This window comes from Anser cygnoides, chromosome Z, assembly GCF_040182565.1.
Source record: "Anser cygnoides isolate HZ-2024a breed goose chromosome Z, Taihu_goose_T2T_genome, whole genome shotgun sequence".
Classification (NCBI taxonomy): Eukaryota; Metazoa; Chordata; class Aves; order Anseriformes; family Anatidae; genus Anser; species Anser cygnoides.
The window spans coordinates 27,933,286-27,947,958 of record NC_089912.1 but is presented as its reverse complement, the minus strand read 5'-3'; the positions used below and the strand labels follow the sequence as shown (position 1 = coordinate 27,947,958).

At 37.4% G+C, this 14,673-nt stretch overlaps 1 long non-coding RNA gene across 1 annotated transcript; it reads right to left on the bottom strand.

The window, feature by feature from the left end:
• Positions 1–7,008: 7,008 nt before the first annotated feature.
• LOC136789046 (uncharacterized) lies at positions 7,009–13,614 on the bottom strand. Its single transcript, XR_010827780.1, has 2 exons — positions 11,596–13,614; positions 7,009–11,121 (listed from the first exon to the last, which is right to left on the bottom strand). It is a non-coding gene; the product is annotated as an uncharacterized lncRNA (long non-coding RNA).
• Positions 13,615–14,673: the final 1,059 nt, after the last annotated feature.

The following is a 14,673-nucleotide window of genomic DNA, read 5'->3' as shown; positions in this document are numbered from 1 at the left end:
AATGGCAACACAGACTCCTACTACTTATTTGGGGCTTTATTCTTACTAAAGCTAGGTTTGTTACAACCATTTCTAGTACTTGCCTGTGATGATAAGTAGATATAATCAATTAGCATGTGCTGTTATGAGATCACACTTGCTGATAAGTCATATGCTGAAGGCAAAATTGTTCCACTGTGGCCTCTGTATAATTATACTTCTTTCAAAACAAAACAAAACAAAACAAAACAAAACAAAAACAAAAACAAAAACAAACAAAAAAACAGTGTAGTATTATTTTCTCCATTATGGATAGGGACCAGCCTGCATCACACACAGATCATGTCTCAAACACTTAGGAGATGGCAGGGTAAAAGGTGACGTTGAGCCACAGTCCTGTGCGTTTTACCTGAAAGCTGATTACTTGTGAAGGTGGTTCCACTTCCTCTGTTCATGGGCTGCCTTGGTGGGAACTGCAAGCTCTCCAGCTGTGAAAATGCTGTTGCCCTTCCTTAGACACAGACTTCTGTCTTCAGACCATGCCTGAATGGCTGCCTTTATCATTTTAGAAGATCCCTTCACCTTGACCCTTCACTTTTTTTTTTTCCAGTTTTTTAGCCTTCTGAAATATACAAGTGATTTAACACTTCTGTTTTGCCTTTACTTCAGAGTAATCTCCATTGTTACCAAAACTGCAGTAAAACAAAGGCTTCCTCTGTCTTCTTTCATTGTCATCAAGATTTTAACATCTTTTTTACCAGTACTCACTTCATTTATTGGCTAGCTGTTCATGCTAGATACATCCCTAAGAAGAGACAAATCACAAGGTGCTGTATCTATATCAATCTAATATCAATATGTTAATAAAGGTAGGCTCAGCAGATCTATACAGTTCTAACATCATTATTCTTAAAGCATTTACCCATAAAATATCTCAAAAAAGATTGTATTTGATAAAAAAATCAATAAAACTCTTCTATTTGGGCAATAGATATGGAGGCTTAAATGTAAAATTTACAACAGATTCAGTAACCCATTTATCATTGCTTGAACTTCTTAATTTTTACCCAAAATTCTTGCCCTACCTCTTCTTGATTGCTTAAATCCATTAAAGTATTTGTAATTAATCAGTTTATTATCTTCATGCCAGCAACTTACAAACTTTCAGTTCATTTGGTTTGGTCTGCTTGGTCACTTCCTTACACCTTGTATAGCCATCATTCTGTTAGAGCCTGCAGGTTTTTCTGCAGTCTGGGCTGGTGAGAAATATGTTTGACACCATTTACTAGGAGTCAGTTTGGAAATGAAACTGCTGTTGAAAATAGAGAAGTGGCACCCTGCTTCTTCAAACAGCTCCGTAATCTGCCTCCCTTTACTATTCTACATCCTTCTTCTTACCTTTCTGTCCTGTTAGACAGATGCTGTGGCACTTTATTGTCAATAGAAAGCAGTTTAAAAAAATAAAATCCTGAATAAAATACTACACCTCTGCAAAGTACACGCTCTCAGAATAAGAGTTCAATATTCCTTTTGGACTTCTTTCACAGAATGGTATCAGGGTGCCAAAATTTTGTTTTCTCAGCCTTATCCTTGGATTAGACCCCTAGACAAAAGCCCCATTATTTTAAAGTGTCAAAGCAAAAACAGTGGGGTGATCGGCTTTGTGCAGCACATTTCCTTTAGCCATACTGTTCTTCCATTTCCTTCCCCCCCCCTCCTTGTTATTATTAGGCACTTCAGGACCCCATTTTTCTGTCTGCCTCATTAATCCTTTTCTTGTGTTTCATGTCTTATTTCAGTCATTTCTGTACATTATTGTATGCTGTTTGTGTTTGCTTGATCTGCACAGTGTGCCTTCCATTACACAGTCTGTTTTCCTTTTGTTTCAAGCCATGTGGTTTCCCTGGATTCCTTTCTGCATGTTGGTTGCTTTGTTGTTTCTCAGCATTTCCACATGACTCATTTCATTTTGGCTTTTGATTCTGTTCTTCAGGTTTGATATATATTTTAGACATATTATATCACAAAATATTCATAATTCTACTTCAAAAGTGATGACTGCCATTATTATATTAATTGATTTATTTTTAATCTACATGTACCAAGGCAATTGTGAATATTAGCAATATGAATTCAAGCAGGACTTGATGGAAAGAGGATATTATTGTGCCAGTGCTATTAAAAGACTATATAAATGCTTTTTCAATACCTTCCATATACAAACAATTTAAATAGAATACATCAAATTTGGTGACTGCAAAATTTCTATGTAAATTAATGAAAAATACTAATCTTCTATAGGAGGAATAATGATTGGTTACAGGTACGACATATACCACTAGGACAAACCTGAGAGATGTTTAAAAATCCTATCAGTTATGATCTGCAAGATTTCAGTAGCTGCCTAAGAAAAAGGTCAGATAAGTAGGATAATACATTACTGACTGAAATAGTTGAAAAGCAACTTCAGACAGAAATCTTTATCCAAAATACTGATGTGTTAGCTTTGCTTTCTTCCTTTACTGCACTTCTACCATCTCAACTTTCTCCCTCTTTTGCTTTTTCTTACTCCCCCTCTTTTTATCTCCCTCTTCTTCTCAATATTTCCCTATTTCTCATTTTATTTCTAGGTACTGATTGCTTTGAGACTCTTTTAATACACTACAGGTCTTTTATCACATTTCAGTTTTACTAAAAGGAGAAGAGAAAATGAAACAAAACAAAATGAAAGAATATATTCTACAGGCATGGACATCTAAGACATCGTCTTGAATCAGTGTTCCAATAACAGAAGCTCTCAGTTTCATAGAACTGTACGAACCCTTCTCAGCATCATTTTTCCCTGAGTGGTTTTTTGTATTGTTAGAATATATAAGTATTATTTTCTGGGTCACATGCATTTTCCCATTTGATTGAAGTAATAATCTGTTGCATTCTAATCCTAATGTACTTCTAGGAGTATACACTACTACTACTACCAGAGACTTTTTCTAATACATTTTATATATTGCATATATGATATTTTGTAAAATATAACGTATAAAATTTTGAAGAAATATAATTTACCTCATGGAGAACAAAATTAATGGTGCTGCTGCTGTTGTTATTATGTTTGTGTAATGAGCTTGGGTGCCCTGGTAATGTTGTGCTATGTACAAATACAGAGAAAATGAACTGCCTTTGTTTGGAAGAACTTAGAATATATACATTTCATTCAGGTATACATGTTCCACTATAAGGTGACATGGATTTTGTATACTAAGTTATTTATAAATAAATTATGTCCATACTGAATGACTTGAGAAAAAATATTTTTAAAGGGAAATTCAATGGGATTTAGTATCACTACATGGGATTTTAGACTGTGGGATATAGGCTCCCTTGAAATTCAAGCCTTGTGATTTGTAAAATCATATTTTATTAAATGTTCAGAGTTGTGAATCTAAAATAAGTTGTCATTGCTTCCTTTCAGTGTTATTGGTATAATCAACTTGCTGTGTTTGAAGGAAGTAAGGGATTAGCTATTTCTTCTTTAATGCATTCCTGAATCGTCTGACATACTTTGATTGAACACACATGATATTTCCTTTACCTTTCACGGATTTTTACTCAGACCATTGCCTGTTAGAATGGAATAAGAGATGAGTATAACTATCTCATAAAAACAGTGTTATTTTTTCAAGAGCATTAATTACTGTATATATAATTTAAAATGTTTAAAATTAATTGTGATGGATAGGAGAAAATTAAAAATGGATTCAGAATACAGAGACTTTCTTGTATGTAATTTGTGAAGGAGGAGAGCAGGAGAAAAGATTGTTTGCTGTCTTACAATGATTAGATAAAAAGCAAGAATAATTACCAGCTCAGTGGGTAGGCTGGTACAAAGGAAGAAACACTCATCAAGCAGTTGTTTTTTCAGCTTCAGCAGATTGTGCACATAAACATACACACACACACCCTGGTGGGTTTAGCTATCCTGTAAAATCTGATGAATTATCTTCGTGGCACATTTTGATGAATATTGTTTCATATGATTGGTTGACGCTACTTCAGTTTTTAAATTGTCTCAGACTTTACTAGTAGCTGCCACTCAAATTAAGGTTAACAAGGTAGGTACAGAAAAGACAAGTGTATTTTCCCAAGTCTTTCCAAATCAAGCTTGTTACCAGCATGAAATACAATGATGACTCTATGAATAATTCTTAATAATCTCGAGTATAAAATGCAGACCAATCTGGAGAAACTGCAGTGACATAAGCTTCTGTTTCTCCATTTGGTATTCTGGAGTTTGTTCACATAAGTTATTACTTCTTTTATCAACTATTTATTCAAGTAAATTTCAAAGCAGACCTAGGAGTTCTGCAAATATGGTATAGAGTAAACACATTAATATTAAACACGATGTTATTTTATCAGAAATTCCTTGATGTACCTAATATTCTTTGTCAAAATGCTCTGAAGGGTATTGCATACATTGCTCACCAGGAGAGGACATTTGGAAAAACAGGTTACAGAAATCCTGACTTGGTATCCAAGACAGCAATGACCAGAACAACACAAAAGACCAAATTATATATTTGAATATAACAATGTAATTACACAGAAGAAATGCTGAATTAAACTGTCACCATGGAGGAAATAAAGAAGCCAGCATTGAATGCAACCCCCTGCTCTAAAAAAAAAAAAAAAAAAAAATTCTTCAGCAGCCAGTAGTAACACAAATACAGAATTAGGCTTTTCAAATAAAATAGTTCAATGGCTACAGCCCAGCTCAATAATGCATGTTTACTAGGAGTAAAATTCTCCCATGAGGGTTGCACAGATTCTTGAGTCTGAATCCAATAAAACACTAAGATCTCTTTCTCCTGTGGCTTTTGAGATTTCAAATGGCTACAATTCTTGTTTGTGTGGTGGACATCATTACATGTAAGAAGAAGACATGACATTAACAGAAAGTAACACTGGAAATATACCAGCAAAGACTGGAGATGAGGAGTGGGATTTTAAAAGTGTCCATCTTCCACTCATTTCGTCCTAGCAATAGGCATTGGGACTGTAGATTCAAGGGTTAGTGTCAGGAGAGCAGAAACACTGAAATTCAAGGTTAACATCACCTTGGTATCAAAGCAGGCTTTAACGTTTTTTGTCCCATGTTTTCTGTTCTCTGTCACTTAAATCAATGCTTTATTCTCTTTAAACAAGAATAATGTGTAATATAAGCCAAAAACTGCACATACCCTTTCATTCCTTTTTTTTTTTTTTCCTAGCTCCATAAAAACTTTCACGTCCTGTAATGGCTTAAGGAACAAAACTATTTGCCCACTAAACAGTATGGTGTAATTTAGTTAATAGACTGACCACGCTTCTTTAAATGAAAGATCAAAATTTTGTACCTAATCCCTTTCTCATTGGTACCAATTTTAAACCAATCCTGTATGTATTGTATGACATTTTTCTGCTATATCAGTTTGTTTTTCTCAGGGAGGCACAGCCCATGCTTGAATTTAAATAAATCTTTGAAGTTAGAAACACTCAGACCCAGAATTTGTTACAGGGAAATGCCCATCAGCTGAATGATTTCCAGATATTTCTTTGTTTAAAAATAAACCCATCTCTCATCCATAGCTAGCATTATGGTAGGGAGAAGAGATGAATGTGAAGCATAAGACAATAATCCTTGAGCAGATGAGGAAAGCAAAAGATTTTCCCAAAACAGAAGTATAATCTGTCTTCTATCGACTCACATAATCTATGCAAATTTGCACTGTTCAGCAAACCAGTAAGTGTGGTCACACTAAAGATGGATGTTCCATGCAGGGAAAGGCAATGCTTATCCAGATGCTGCAAAGCTATCTTAATCTGTGGCTCCTTTAGACCAAGAACAAGGCAGATTGCCCACAACCACAGCTAGTAGTTCAAATGTCAAACTTCTGTCTTAAATGTATTACAGAGGCAGCAATAGCTGACAGGCAATCCAAGTGTAGAGGATAAGTGGATAATGGAAATTCCAGGAGAGATCCTTTTCAACAATTGAGGAATGCCAAAGGTGAAAAGAAAAGCTAAAGTCACTTGGGTGAGAATGTTTGTGAATACTGCTGTGACAATGCTGTTTACAGCATTGCAAATTCAGTATTATAAAATAGTGCAAATTCAGTATTGTTTCTGTCATCTTCCTGTTCCCCTGCCAGCCTTGAAATTCACAATTCTCTTCCATTTTTGTCTACATTACTGGAAATGCACACTACAGCAACAACATCAAGTGAACATATGATCCACTCAGCAAAAAATAAGAAAAGTAGCCATGGATTCTCAGATGCTGTCTCATGTCCAAATGCATTGAAATTCTACTGCTTGCCAAGGTAATACAGAAAGCTGTAAGACCATTTTATTTATGCTGGTCCTGCATGAACACAGTCCTTCAAGAGTCAGCGCCAGTGCCTGTTGGGCTTACTGGGCCAGGTGGCAGAACACAACTCTTCAAATAGCTCTAACTTGTGCTCTGTTTTGTGACACATTTGGATACAGTAATGCCAATGGAAAGATCTGACCTCACATTGCTTCTGCAAGGTCATTCCCATTTGTACAACTCACCTTTGAGGGAACAAGTGAAGATTTATTTGCTTTTCCTTTTTATCTATGAAGCTGGACGGGAGAGCCGAGAAAATTTTTAGAGAAGTCCTGTTGTGAAGCACAGGGGTAGGACAGAACAGCTCAGCTAGACAGCATCATTTTTAAAATGAATTCCCTTGTTTAATGTAAGTTTTAACCATTATCACACTGACAGCTGGGGTGCTGAATAAGCCTGTTCATGATATGAACTTGCATTTGCATGTGTACGTGCTTATGTGTAATTTACATAGGTTTTTTTGAGATACATCACAATTTGCATCACTTTTTCTAAAGTGCTTGCAACATACCAGATGGAATAATTGTGTTACTTGTCTGAAGGTTTATTTTAAAACAAGATCTAGTACAGTGTTTTATTTATAATGACAGAGAAAAATAAAAAGTAAGACATGAAGGATCTGTATGAAATACTATTTTATTTTACCACAGTTCTCATATGACATTTTACCTCTGTGAACAATTGTTGCTCATCTTCTCTCTGGACTGAAAAACACCTTTCTGCATATCCCAGGTTGCATTATAACAAGGTCAAATGCCCTCTATAAGCACAAAAAATAGAAATGGTCATTGAAAATGTCATGCTCCAACAATAGTCTCAGTTTCTTCAAAAGAAAACACAAGTACACCTGCAGCAAATGGCTTAAGGAGAAAAAATACTGTTTAAGAAAAATCTCTGTTTTATTAAGAGGAGTTCAGTATATCAGAGTCCACTTTAAATGAGCTTCTTGAAGAGAAACTTAACTATATGAAGATTGGCTTCAGATATCTTCCTTCAGATACCCACACTACCTCATAAAAAGACATACTGGGCACTTTTACAAAACATTACAGCAAAAGTATCCCCAGTTTTGCTTCAGAGTATACTGACCAAAAGACAGACTGGTATGATTTACACACACAAATAAAATTGCCAAAAAAATCTCCCTGCGCCACCTGATTCTCTTGCAAAGCTGTGTGAAGTTAAACAAAGTCTAAATTTCAAGTGCTATTATTATACTTCCCCCCGTATCTTCTGAAGGCCTAAAAAGTGCAAGCCCACCTACACACACCTCTTCCTGGTATGGTAAGCATAAGCTCTCTCCTCAGATGAAAAGAAACAAGCAAGGCTCTGCAGACTGTCACATAGCTAAAATGATGACAGTACTCCATGTGTTTTATAGATTCTTTGGGGGAGGTTCCACATCTTTTAAGATTTGCATAATCTGCAGGAAAAACAAGGGCAAATAATCCTTCTGAAACTATTTTGCTAGGCTATCCTAAGAAAAGGAATGGAATTACTAAAAATTGTTCTAAGAACTGCTGGAGAAGCTAACGACCTTATGAAGTATTGCATCACCCCGCTCCTTTGCCCAAATGAACTATAACTTTCGCAAACAGATTTTGACTATAAATGAATTTTATATAATTAAAATTTACAGTAGATTAGGGATGAGGTAAACTTTGTATTTGTTGTAAATTTAAACAAATTACCGCCTTACTTCTGGTACACGTAACTGTTTTCACATATGCTCCTTAAAATTTTATAGTGATTTCCTGTATAACAGTGCTGAGTCACAAGGACATCACTATTCATGGATACAAGCACTGAAAATGAGATACTCCTTTCCTGCAGCAAATAGCACATCATGCCTATTTCATCACTTACCTCTCCTTAGTACCTACCTACAATGCACACAAAATTTATGTAAGAAAACAAATACAAAGTCCTAAAGCAAGTCCTCTTAAAAAAACACCACTAAAAGATACCATGTTCACTCTGCAGAAATGATGCCAATGGCAACAGCTGTAAAAATCTATCATTCCTCATGTCTTTGTGAAGCTGAGAATATGTATAGACCATTAGCTTGAGTGTCATGCCACTATTCCTGAATACAGCAGTATTATTCAGAGGGAATTAGCTGTAACTATACCAGTAGGAGGGTATTTGCATGATGAAAGGAGTACAGATGTTCAAAAAGACTTTTCAACGTTTTGGAAACTGAGAGTTTGTTAGACCAAATCTATAGCAAAACTGCTGCTGATGTTCTTTCTTTTAAAGGCAGTACTGCATATAGCATTAGGATACTGTGTAACACACAACAGCAACGAAATATAGGAAAAGCTTAATTTACCGCGGTATTTTACTTTAAATACTACTTTTGTAAAGCAGCTTTCCATTTTCTTGAAGGCCATTCTGTTTTGTTTTTTTTTTTTTTCTGATTAAAATGTTCAGAAAAATAGCTTACCCTGGAACAATCTCTCTGGAAAAATTTACGTTCTCTAGGTAGACACAGTACTAGTCAGAATATTTGTTCAAGAAAACACCAGGAGACTAAACTCCCATGGGAAAATCAGGAACAAATTGTTTGGATGTTAGGACAGCACTCCACTGCCTTCTTGAGTTTTTCTAACTCCTACCCATTCCTCCCTTATTGACAGCAGTAATTTGTAGACTGTAAAGTATGACCTTTGGAACAGTGTCAACACTGGGCACCACAGCTGTTACCTGACCTCTGCTCCCAGTAACAAGACCAGTCAACTTTTGGAAGATAGGGACAGTACGGAAGAGCGAGATAGCTATGAAATAAACAGACTACAGCGCAGAGCCATCTGTCAGCCACTTTGGTGAAATGTTTCTCGGTTTCAATGCCCTGATTGCTTGTGATTAACATACTTTGCCTCTCTCTCAATCCATCATCTGTAAAGAGAAAACACTCTACACTGAGAGTAACAACAAAAGGTATAGACTGCAGAAAACATATAAAATGTAATTTAGTGAATAAATTATTCTAGTATAGATAGAATTAAGGCAGAAAGCAACCAGAGGCACTGACAAGGGGAAAGGGGTATGTTATACAATGCAGTCTGAAAGAAGGTGGGATGTGTTAAGTTAGCAAGATACAGATGGCAGGAAATGTAGAGAAGAAAACGATGACATTAATGGCTTGCACAGGCTGTAAAGGGAAAAAAAAAAAAAAGAGGAAGCAGGTTGAAAAAAAAAAGAAAGGAAGACAGAAAGATAAAAGAAAAAAGAAGTGATGCTGGAGAGGCAAGTTAAAGGTTATATCCATGAGGTAAACTGCAGAAAATCCGTATAGATTTCTGAAAGAAAGAGGTGGTTTTGAGCTGTATTCTTAAAGGACCGAGGAGTCATTTCAAGGTGATCTACTTCTATTCTTAGTCTGAGCGATAAGATTGGTTGCAGCATTCTGCAGGTAAGAAGATGAAAGAGGAGGACTTAGACAAAAAGGTAACAAAAGAGAATTAAAGGGAATGTAAAGACAAATAGGCCTGAGGATTTCAATGCTGTTGGACACTGCATCAGACCAGAAGTACATGCTGACAGTGGGAAAAGAAGCACAATTTGGCATCTTGGACACCATGGCTAAGTGAAGTCAGAGACAAGTAAAGCTGCCATATAGAGTTCTCCTTACTTCTGTAATATAACATCTATAGCATTTTCCATGATTAATTCCAAAATGAAGCCAGCAAACCAAGCAGCAATAGAAAACCAACAAATCTTGCCAGCTATCCACACTATCTGCTAATTGTGAATGTGTTCTGTAACTGCCAGAATGTGCATTAATCTGATTCTAACATTATTTAACAACCTCTCGGTTTAACAACCTATCTCTTGTTTAAAAATATATCTTAGTTTGAAACAGCATAGTATAATTAAAATTTTCCTGAAGTAATACATAGTGTTTACATTTGTATTTTACACAGTATAGGCTCGGCACTTCTGAATACTGACGTTTTCAACATGTGCTTGCTTCCTGCAAGATCAAACACTTTGGAGTATCCAGAAGTCAGTGAGAAACAGTATACACTGGCCTAAGAAAGAGTTAATGTACTACTGACATACATATTATTTCTAGCTCTCTCACACTTCTTGGTAGACTGAAGTTGTGTTTTGTTTCTTTAATGATATTTACTCAGCTAAAGAATTGTATGCAAACTTTGTTCTGAATTAAAAAAAAAAAAAGTAACAAAAACATTTTTGAAATAAATTTCTTACCAGTCTTTCAAAAGTGCCTTTTTCCCTTCTTGGAAACACACCTGATACTTACTTTGTTTTCAGCTTCCTGGTTTACAGACTTCTCAGCATATTAACTTTTTGGCCTTTCAGACATATGTCTGTTGACCTTATGGACTGTTGCCTTTATGAGTTTTTACCATATGTCCGGATCCCACAGCAACTGCAGCAGTGGATTACCGCAAAGGCGTTAGAGATAAGAAGTGACATCATGCACCATTGTTAGGCCCTTGCTAACTCAGCAACACAAACATCCATGCATTCAGACACTTGATGGATTTCCTCTCCGTGCTGTGTTCCAGTTGTAGCTGACATGACTTACAGGACAGTCATCGAATTACCCGAACGCTGAATTCTCCAGTAGCAGTTCTAATTCTGATATGAAATGCTTCTGTTAGATACTTATGTGGTATGCTGAGAGCTGTAATCTCTATGTGTAATCCTCTTTCTGTCGTGACGTAGCATTTGAGTTGGACGTCTGATAGTGCTCCTCTCTTCTACAGACAAAAAAAAGGCAGCTAAATCACCACAGGGTCATGAAATTACTGCTGAAATATTAAGCTGTCTGTATCACAATACTGACGCTTTCCACAGAAATGGAAATGAACGTGCTAAGTATGTTTATCAAAGAGACACGCCATGGCACCCTGCTCACAGAAAGGCATGCAAGTGCCGCACACACACAGGTCTCCCCATTACCCTTCAGTACTCCTGTGTGTATGCGGTGGCCCTGAACATCATGCCCTTTGCAAGCAAAGCCCAGAAACATAACTTTCGTCCACAATGGTGTCTTTTTCCCAGCACCGTGTCAGAATCAGTACCTCCAGACACACAACAGGCGCTGGATCACGCCAAGGGAAAACCTCGCCTCCCCCGGGGCGGCCTCCCGCTGCCCCCCGCTCACAAAATGGCGCTCCCGGGCCCCGGACGCGGCGCGGGGCGGTACGGCACGGCCGGGTTTCTCCCCTCACCGCTTTCTGAAGGGCTTTCGGGACGGGCTGCCGCCGTCCTCCTCTCGTCGCGGACCGGGGGCACCAGTGGCTGTCACAGCAGCAGCCCGGCGCCACCTGGCGGGCGGCGGGGCCGGGTCTGGGTCCGGAGGAAGCGAGGGAGGGAGGCCGGGAGCACGGCTGTGGCTGCGCCCTGAGGAGAGCCTCAGGGATGGCAGCAGCCGCGGGGGCACCGGGCTGGGCTGTAACTCGCTGGTCCAGGCGCTGCCTGCAGCCCTGCTCGCAGGTCGGCGGCTCCAAGCCCTGCTAAGCCCTCCGGGTGGGATTGGGGTTCTCTGGAGATTAAGGTGTCTTTGGTTTTACCTTGGCTGAGGCTGCCTCCTTAGAGGATTAATGTAGGAGGCAGCGGGCTGATGTTCCCTCCGCACCTCTGCAACGTAAGAATTAGATTGCTATTAAATGCCTTCGTCTTTGGTGAAAACCTCACAGCTTTGTCTCATTTAGTAGCTGGATGCTTTGGAGCATCATGGTAATCCATCGGCTGTGTGAGATACTTAGCTTTATCCTTCGGTATTAGCCTTCCTTCTTGGAAATGGAAGGGGTAATGTGCCTGTGGAGGCTGTGCTGGCAACCGTGTCTGGGCTGGCTAACAGGCCCACTAGGCAGCACAGCAATTCACATCTTGATCTTCCACACACTGACAGCTCCAGCACATGGGGGCATGGTCCTCCAGGACCATAACAGGCTGCAATATGAACTGGAATCCGCAGGAGGATAGCTGACCATCATTGACAGGTTATAGGAACACGCTGCGTGCTGAATTCTTTAGAAAAAGTAATTCCATTTCAAAAATCTGCATTGAGCATATGCGTCCAGTCACAAGCAAACATTCTTCTCATGTTAGTCTGTTGTGCTGCAGGAATTCCCTTGACCTGCCTCAATACCTTTGTACGTCATGAGCTCTTCAGGACCAGGACAAACAGCTGTGTTTTTTTTTTTGTCTAAGAAAGCAGAAAACACACAATAGATGATAACAGATAAGAAATATTGACATGGTGTTATCATGTGTATGTATTCTTAAGGGCTAAGGAATTGTTCCAGATCTGTACATGTTTGGAGACCAGAGATGCTTGAAAATGTTCTCTGTTTTTAAAATGTCAGTTCTTCACTGTAAAAACCTCCACAGAAATATCCCAATTCAGGATGAATAAATATATAAATAAATAAATATTAATAGATAAAGTAACTAAGGTATTTGAAATTTCAGTAATTTTGGAAAGCAATGTTTTATATTTTTCTGTATAGTATTTTTTCTGTTTTCTGTTTTTTTTTTTTTTTTGATTTTGTACAATAAAAACCTTAAAAGCTGGGAATATGCATTGGTTTGCAAACCCTTCAGATTCTTCTTTCACTCTCTTTTTTTTTTTTTCTTTTTCCACTCCAAGTTTAATTGTGGAGATCTGCTAATATTGTGAGATAACTCCTTTTATTTTATCAGAATTTTCTTTGTAATAGTGGACTTTGTGTTTTCTACATTCACTATGGACAGAGAGCTTCTAAAATTTGCAAATTATCTACATACTACAATGTTGCAGGTTGCAGTATTGCAATATTTTCCCTGGTTTATTTTTATAAGCAATAAAACATGGGAAATTCTGTAAGCCAGCTTTCTCTGTGATTTGTTGGTTAATTTCTCTCTAAAGCCTTTTTCTGAGGGTAGATAGGGAGACTAGTACCACCACATTTATTTTCTTTTCTGATTTATGCATGGACAATTGTACTGGATCTCATTCTTTAATGTTATCTCTGGGACACACACAGGACTGACTGCTTTCTCTTCAAATCTGCCCAGTGCTGCAACTTCTTAATCAGAGCTGACCAGTAACTTTTCTATATACTTGGAGGGTGGGAAATACCTGAACTTACATGCTTATAAAGGTAGAATGGTTGCTGGTAGACTTCTCTATCTTGAAACTAAATGAGATGTTGCTGCAATGAAAACATTCTTCACTACTTAGTTTTCAGATGATATATTAAAATATTGTTACTGAGAAAATAAACACATTTTGTGGGAAAGAGTCAGGAAGCAGTAAAAAGAGATAAAGAAAGTTGAGCATAATTTTTCATGTTACAGCAATTGTTTTAAGTGAGAAAATTGTGTTTTGTATCCTTGTTAACTGGCTTAGTTTGAATAAGCAATCTGACTGGCCATGGAAGATTAAGAGCTCAATAAATAAAAAAATATTCAGGCTGTGTATGTATTCCACTTTCTTTGCCAGAAAACAAATTAGCTTTAAACATGTAATAGAATAAATAAAATTGGCTTGGCTTTTGCAGTAGGATCTGCAAGGGTTATAGAATTTACACAGAACTTTCAGATTCTGCCAACGATCTCCTGAAGTTTGACACAGAAAAGATATGGCCACACTCAGGAGTTTCAGGAGGATAAGGCAGTGTCTTACAATCAATAGTACAGTAGGTTATCAACAAACATAACAAGATGGCTTGATTCATAGTCGGTCAATATGCATATCCAGTTTAATATTTTCAAGTTGTTATACACAATGACTGTATAAAAATCAATTACTTTTTTCTTCAAGATTTAGCAAAATTGCCATCTGGTTTGCTAGTTACATCAATAAAATATTACAGGTGCTGTTACTGAAACAGAATGAAGATAAGTAGCAAGATAATTCCTGTAATAGCTCCTAGACAGATTTTTGTTGGCGAAAAAAAATCAATCTCCAGCAAATGAATTATGCCATCCTATTTATTTTTTGAAAGCTTACATTCTGAGTGTTCAGACCCTGTGCTAATTATGAAGTTTGTATCATTTTAAAATCAGTTGTTCTGTGAAGACAAGTACTGACGGGTCTGGTCTTCTACAGATAAAAAAAATTATGCTGAACTAACATGGGAGTTATCTGATGTGGGGCACACCATGCTGCTCTTTTCTCAGTGAAGTCTGTCCTACTTGCTACCTTCAAAACACATAGAAACATTAAAATTCTGAGGCAGACAGACAAAAAATTGGATTAATTAGGAAAGCAAACTGCAGACATGTCAAGTTTTACCATGGAATTTGAATATTATAACTTT